Genomic DNA, 7898 nt, shown 5'->3' on the forward strand with positions numbered 1-7898 from the left:
GGAATGGAGGTAACGGCCGCTGGAGTTTCGGATGCTGGTGCTGGGGGTTAAGGGCGAGACAAGGAGATCTGGAGGGAGAGGAAAGCCTCTCCCTCTACTTACCCGTTTTTCTCACTCCACTGGAGCCTGGCTGAGGAGAGAGAGAGGATTGAAGGTGTGAATCTCCGGAAGTACTCCTGAGGACCTAGAGCCCTGCTCGGGATCCCAGCCTCGGCCGTAGCACAGGGGTGACACCCAAGCCATATGGAGGTGAAGCCTATAGACCCCTCTTGGATGCACCTTTTGCCTTGAGGCCAGCTGTGCGTGATCCAGCGATGCTTACAAGGTTTCAGATATTTAACGTACTGAAAAATGTTAGGCTTGAAGTCAGATGGAAAGATTTTTGTTGTTTTCGTTGGCTATTTGATCGTCTGTGATCTTATCCTGATTTTGTAGCTCAAGAATTGCAGTCCATCCCACCACTGGTTGGGGGCCATGCTGTGGCAGCAACCCACATACAAGATAGAGGAACATTGGCACAGATATTAGCTCGGGGAAAATCTTCAGCTAAAAGAGGAAGATTAACAACAGCTCAGGGTGACTTCCTCAGCAAAAAAAAAAAAAAAGTTCCCTTAACATTCTCAAGTCCATTTCTTTTAGCACATACTTTTTCATCTCTGCAATAAAGATGTTGAACTTGACCCCCAAGTGCACAGTCACTTCTAACATTCTGTAATTTTGTTTCTTCCTATTTTTCTTTCAATATTCATTAGCAGGACCTGGAATGACCTCTTTTTAGTTAATTATCACTGCATTGCTATTGCCCGTACTTAAATGCCTCTGAACTAGCCCACTTTATCCATAAAATCTTTTCAACTTAATCAGTGGGAGGGAAAGTAGATTTATTCCATCCTACTCAAATTGGACTTAAAGTCATTATAACAAGCTCCCCCATCTCTGTTTTAGTTGTATGTGTTCGTCTGTTGAGTGTCACACTCAGTGCTGAAAACAGAATACAGAGAGACATTCCTTGCCCTCTAGAGGAGAGAAATTATTGCAATGTAATATGGTAAGTGTTAAGAGGATATATAGTAGGTACTATGGAAGCATGGAGGGGCACCCACTCCCCACTTGGAGAAACCTATGGAAGAAACTAGTAAAATAGTGAGTCTTAAGATTGAAAAGGAATTATCTGGGAGAAAAAAGAAAAGAAAGGTATTTCAGGCAAGGGGAACAGCATGTGCCAGTGCACTGGTGAGTGCAAGGAATTCTGCATCACTGGATCTTGAGGAGTAAATGGAGATTGCGTTGGAATGTTAGCCAGTACCTTGATTATAAAGGGTCTCATTAGCCTCTAGGGTTTTGGGCAGTTTTATCCTATGGACGGTGAGAAGCCATTAACATTTTTAAGCAGGAAGATACATAATAAGGTTCAGAACACTTTAGCAGAATTAAAAGCAGATAGAGCAAGTTAGCAGGCTACTTGAGAACTGGGACAATGTGAGTGATCCAAATAAAAAGAGGTAAAGGCTCGATGGTAACAAATAAGAGTCTGTTTGACAATTTTTGAGGCCCTCGATACATAGCCGTGTGGAGATTTTCAGTGTAGATTCTGTGGGGTGATGCCATTATAGAATTAAAGTAGAAAAGAGGTTTCTCTCCATTTGGCAAATTCATGGTGATAACATTACTGGAAGAGTGGAGGGTCATTTGCCTTTCCTTTCTACACAAAGAAATTGGTACTATTTCAGCTAATCCTTTTGAGTTCCTTACAGACTAGGAAAATCAATATCTTTAAAAAAAATTATTAAGTCATGTTTAAATTTTAATCTAGGCTTGTATCTGGGGCCTTTTGGAAACCAACCTAAAGTTTCTAGTTGTTCCTTAAATGAAATCGTTTTATTTATAAAGACTTAAATATTTAAATATAATTTTCTAGATGACATTCACATCCAGATCTTTAGAAAGACAAGGTAATGGCTGGCAGATTTAAAATTATTTTTAATGTTGAACTTGTTTGGTTTTTAAGAACTTTCTCAGGCATTTTAATTATGTTTTGTAATTTAGATCATAGAAATGAATGGCAAGTTAAGAAGAAACAGGCAAGAAATTGTGAATGGATTGAACATATTTTTGGAAGAAAATGGTATGTTTTCTAAAGTTCATTTTATTTCTTTAAAAAGAGCATTTTTGTTTTAAAATTTCCTTTCATTTTATCTAAAGACGTTAAATTACAGCAAGTTAACTTGCAAGACAGTGATGCTCTTCTACCCAAAAATATATTCTAAGAAATTCACTAATAATAGCAAAAAATTTTTCCATGTGTCTTTACATATAAATAGCTAAACGTATGTAAGGTCATTATCTATTTTGAAGTTCTTTATACTTTTTTTTTGGTCTTTTCCCCTTAGCTTCCCTAGTCATATGAAAAAACTTACAGATCAAACATTTTCCCATATACACAGTGATAATTCTTGATGTCCCAGATACAAATGATTTCCCCTCCACACATGCAGTTTCTAATTTATCAAAGATTTTGTAGGAGCAATCAAGTTTTCTACTTAAAATCAAAATAAAATGTGCAGTCCTTCTCTGCCCACAAAGTTGGAAGAAGAGTACTTCATGTTTTCTAGGTTTCTTCAGATGACAGGTTTGAAGATACTCTGAATATACTAGTATATGACTAAGGCCTAAATTAGCACTTCTCAAACTTTAATATGCATATGAGTCTCCTGGGCGTCATGTTAAAATACATTTCTGATTCAGTAGGTCTGGGGTAGGGTCTGACATTCTGCGTTTTTGACAAGTTCCCAGGTAATGCTGATGCTCTTGGTTCAGGAACCACACTTGGGTTAACAAGAGTGCACATAATCCTTTGGCCAAATACTAGGTTTTTGAAGTGGAATACAGGTATATTTTTAATCCAAATATATACTGAAAATAAAATAATCAGAATTATGAGTGTGTTTATGGCTCTCTATTCTTGCTGGGAAGTCAGATTTGGGTTTTGTTATGGGACATCATTCTTTATCTAAGAAGTTGGATTTATATATTCTCAACAATGTTACTGAGGTAGCTGGCTCCAAAATGGCCACCATCAATTCTTATTTTCTTGTACACACAAGCCATTCCCCAATCAAGAGGTGGAGTCTATTCCTCTACTTCCTTGAATCTGGGCTAGTTTATGGTTACTTTGACCATTAGATTATAACAGAAACAATGGCTATATGCCTTCCAAGGTGAAGTCATAGAAGACTTGCAGCTTTCATCCTGGCTCTCTTGAAAGAGTTTCTCTAGGGAAGTCAGTCACATCATAAGAAGTAGATCTACCCTAAGTCTGCCATTCTATAAATACAAGCTAGCCAAGTGAAGAGGCCATATGGAGAAAGAGATGCTTCACTGCTTGGTTCCCAGTTGTTCAGCCATCCTAGCTCAGGTGCCAGTTTGTAAAGAAACAATAAATTTTTGTATGTTGACTTTTTATCCTATAACTTTACTGAATTTGTTTATTAGTTCTAACAGTTTTTTGATGGAGTCTTTAGGGGTTTTTATTTATAATATCATGTCATCTGCAAATAGTAACAGTTTTACTTCTTCCTTTCCAATTTGGATGCATTTTATTTCTTTTTTCTTGCCTAATTGCTCTGGCTAGGACTTCCAGTACTGTATTGAATAAAAGTGACAAGAATGAGCATTGAATTGAGCAAGAATGAGCAAGGATATTTTCCTCACCTTAGAGGAAAAGCTTTCAGCTTTTCACCATCATATTGATGTTAGCTATGGGCTTGAGGTATATGACCTTTATTATATAATAGTTGAGGTACATTCCCTCTATACCTGCTTTGTTCAGAGTTTTTATCATAAATGGATGTTGAATTTTGTCAAATGTTTTTTCCACATCTATTGAGGTGATGATATGATTTTTATCCTTCATTTTGTTAATGTGCTGTATCACATTGACTTATTTGTGAGTGTCAAACCATCCCTTTATCCCTGGAATAAATCGCATTTGATTATAGTGTATGATGCTTTTAATATATTCTGGAATTTGGTTTGCTAATATTTTCTTGGGGATTTTTGCATCTGTGTTCATCAGGGATATTGGCCTATGGTTTTCTTGTGGCATCTTTGTCTAATTTTGGTATCTGGGTAATCCTGGCCTGGTAAATGTGTTTGGAAGAGTTCCCACCTTCTTCTCTATTTGGAAGGATTTGAGGACAATTGGTGTTAGTTTAAATGTTTGGTAGAATTCACCAGGAAAGCTGTTTGGATCTGCACTTTTGTTTTTTGGGGAGGTTTTTGATTACTGATTCAATCTCCTTGCTAGTAATCAATCTGTTCAGATATTCTGTTTCATTATGATTCAGGCTTGATAGATTGTGTGTTTCCAGGAATTTGTCCATTTCTTCTATATCTTCCAATTTGTTGGCATATAATTGTTCATGGTCGTCTCTATGATACCTTGTATTTCTGTGGTATCAGTTGTAACATCTCCTCTTTCATTTCTGATTTTGAGTTCTCTTTTTTTCTTTGTAAGTCTCCCTAAAGGTTTGCCAATTTTTTTATCTTCTCAAGAACAAGCTCCTATTTTCATTGATTTTTTCTATTGTCTTTTTAGTCTCTATTTCATTTATTTCTGGTCCAATCTTTGTTATATCCTTCCTTCTACTAACTTTGGTCTTTTTTCTTCTTTTTCTAGTTCCATGAAGTGTAAAGTTAGATTGTTTATTTGAGACTTATTTCCTGAGGTAGGCATTCATCACTATGAACTTCCCTCTTAGAACTGCTTTTGCTGCATTCTGTAGATTTTGGTACATTACAATTTCCATTTTTGTTTGTCTCAAGGTATTTTTTTCATTTCTTTTTTGACTCATTGGTTATTCAGTAGCATGTTGTTTGATCTCCACATATTTGTGAATTTTCCAGTTTTCTCCATGTAATTAATTTCTAATTTCATACCACTGTGGTTGGAAAAGGTGCTTGATATGATTTCAGTCCTCCTAAATTTATTAAGACTTGTTTTGTGGCCTAACATGTGATCTGTCTTGGAAAATGTTCCATGTACACTTGAGAAGAATGTGCATTTTGTTGCTTTTGGGTGGAATGTTCTGTAAATATCTGTTGAGTCCATCTGGTCTAATATGTTGCTTAAGGCCAATGTTTGCTTATTGATTTTCTGTCTGGATGATCTATCCATTGATGTATGTGGGATATTAAAGTCCACTACTATTATTGTATTTGCCGTCTATTTCTCCCTTTAGGTTTGCTAATATTTGCTTTATATATTTAGGTGCTCCTATGCTGGGTGCATAAATATTTACAAATGTTATATGTCTTGTTGGATTGACCCCTTTATCATTATGTAATGCCCTTCTTTCTCTCTTATTACAGTGTTTTTTTTAAAGTCTGTTTTGTCTGATATAAGTATAGCTACTCCAGCTTTCTTTTGGTTTCCATTTCCATGGAATAACTTTTTTTATCCCTTCACTTTCAGTCTGTGTGTGTCCTCACATCTAAAGTGTGTCTCTTATAGGCAGCATATAAATAGGTCTTGTTTTTTTATCCATTCAGCCACTCTATGTCCTTTCATTAGAGAATTTAGTCCATTTACATTTGAAGTAATTATTGATAAGTATGTACTTATTACCATTTTGTTAATTGTTTTCTGGCTGCTTTTGTAGTTCCTCTCTGTTTGCTGTGTTCCTTTGTGGTTTGATAACTTTCTTTAGAGGTATGCTTATATTCCTTTCTCTTTATCTTTGCTTTATTTATTATAGGTTTTTGCTTTGTGGTTACCATGAGGCTTACATGTAACAACTTAGAACAGTCTATTTTAATTTGATAACAACTTGTTTGATAGCATTCTAAAGGTCAACATTTTTACTGCCCCCACCACATTCTGTTTTAGATGTCACATTTTCTATCATTTTATCTTGTGTATCCCTTAACTAATTATTGTAATTGTAGTTTTTTAATTCTTTCGTCTTTTAACCTTCATACTAGCTTTATTAATAATTAATCCACTACCTTTACTATATATTTACTTTTCCAGCAAGATTTCTCCTTTCATATGTATTCTTGTTATTATACTTTCCCTATAATGAGATTTTTTTAATTTACAGACCACACTTAAAAACCTTCTTAACCAAAAAGTGCCAATTACAATTTAGAAAATTTAGACACAAATGTAAAATGTTATTGAATATTAAATATTAATAATATCTCAGTAGTGAAAATTTGGACTAGGGGTCAGAAACAAAGCAGTAGACTGGCTCATGGATTTCTGTGAAGCCACCAATCTGTCCATTGCAAATATGTACTTCACGCAACTGAATAGATGACTGAATACATGGACATCACAAGATGGCCAATATAGAAATCAAATAGACATAATTGGAAGCAGGAGATGGAGAAGCTGTATTCTCTCTGCCAAAACAAGACCAGGAGCAGATTGTGGTACTGACCACAAACTGTTAACATCAAATATCAAGAGTAAAGCTGAAAAAAAGAGCACTAAAAGAATCGTATTGCTGGGACCAGCCCATTACTGTAGTGGTTGGGTTCATGCACTCCACTTCGGTGGCCCAGGGTTCACAGGGTCGGGTCCCAGGTGCAGACCTACACACTGCTCATCAAGCCATGATGTGGCAGCATCCCGTAGACAAAATGAAGGAAGACTGGCACAGGTGTTAGCTCAGTGACAATCTTCCTCAAGCAAAACAAGAGCAAGATTGGCAATAGATGTTAGCTCAGGGCCAATCTTCCTCACCAAAAAAAAAAGAAGAAGAGAATTGTAGTGCCAAAATATAATGTGAACAACATTCCTGCTGAATTTAAAGCTCACATAAAAATCAAATTTACATTGTTAAACTTAATTGACTAAGAACTAGAAAAACTATAGACTGGAACCAAAAATATTAGTAAGGAAGAATGCGAAAAGACAATGCTGGAAGTAAAAAGAAAAGAAAAATTGAAATGGATGACAGAAGATGCACTAAAAATTGTTAAGGACAGGCAAGAAACAAAAGTAAAAGGTGACGAAAGTAGGGTTAGAATCCGGAACGCAATTTTTCAGCAACTATCAAGTAGAGAAAAAGAGAACCACTTAATGGCCAATGCAAAGAGATAGAGGAAAACCACAAAAAAGGAAGAACAAGAGGTCCCTTCCAGAAGATTCAGGAAATCAAAGAGAAATTTAAACTAGGTTAGGAATGCTAAACTACCAACAGCAAAGTACACTATCTGATCAGGAGAAAATAAAGGGAAAGTGGAAACAGTATACTGAAGATCTAGACAAAGGAGACAAAACAGTGACAGATTCTTTTGAGGAAGATTCCTATGAGGAAGAACCCATAATTTTATTTTTTTCACATCTATCTAGAATACTTTATTTATTTTTCTTTTTAAAAAATTTTTATTTTTTTTATTGAGGTAACATTGGTTTATAGCATTATATAAATTTCAGGTGTGCATCATTATATTTAGATTTCTGTGTAGACTACAACATACTCACCACTCAAAGACTAACTATCATCCATTACCGTACACATGTGCTCTGTGACTCCTTTTCCCCTCTCCTCTCCCCCTTTCCCCTCTGGCAACCACTAATCTAATTTCTGTATCTATCTTTTTGTTTATTGTTGTTGTGTTTATCTTCTACTTATGAGTGAAATCATGTGGTATTTATAAGTTTAGAAAGTGAAGTGAAAGCTGCCCTGAAAGTTCTGGGAAGAAATAAGTCACCAGGGGTACATGGGGTATCGATAGAATTATCCCAAGCTACAGAGACTGAATCTGTCAAAATCCTAACAAGAATATGCCAACAAATGTGGAAAACAAAACAAGTGCTTAATATATATCCCAATCCCCAAGAAAGGAGACGCCAAGGAATGCAGTAACTTTAGGACCATTGCTCTAAT

The sequence above is a fragment of the Equus quagga genome, chromosome 4, assembly GCF_021613505.1.
Source record: "Equus quagga isolate Etosha38 chromosome 4, UCLA_HA_Equagga_1.0, whole genome shotgun sequence".
Taxonomy (NCBI): Eukaryota; Metazoa; Chordata; class Mammalia; order Perissodactyla; family Equidae; genus Equus; species Equus quagga.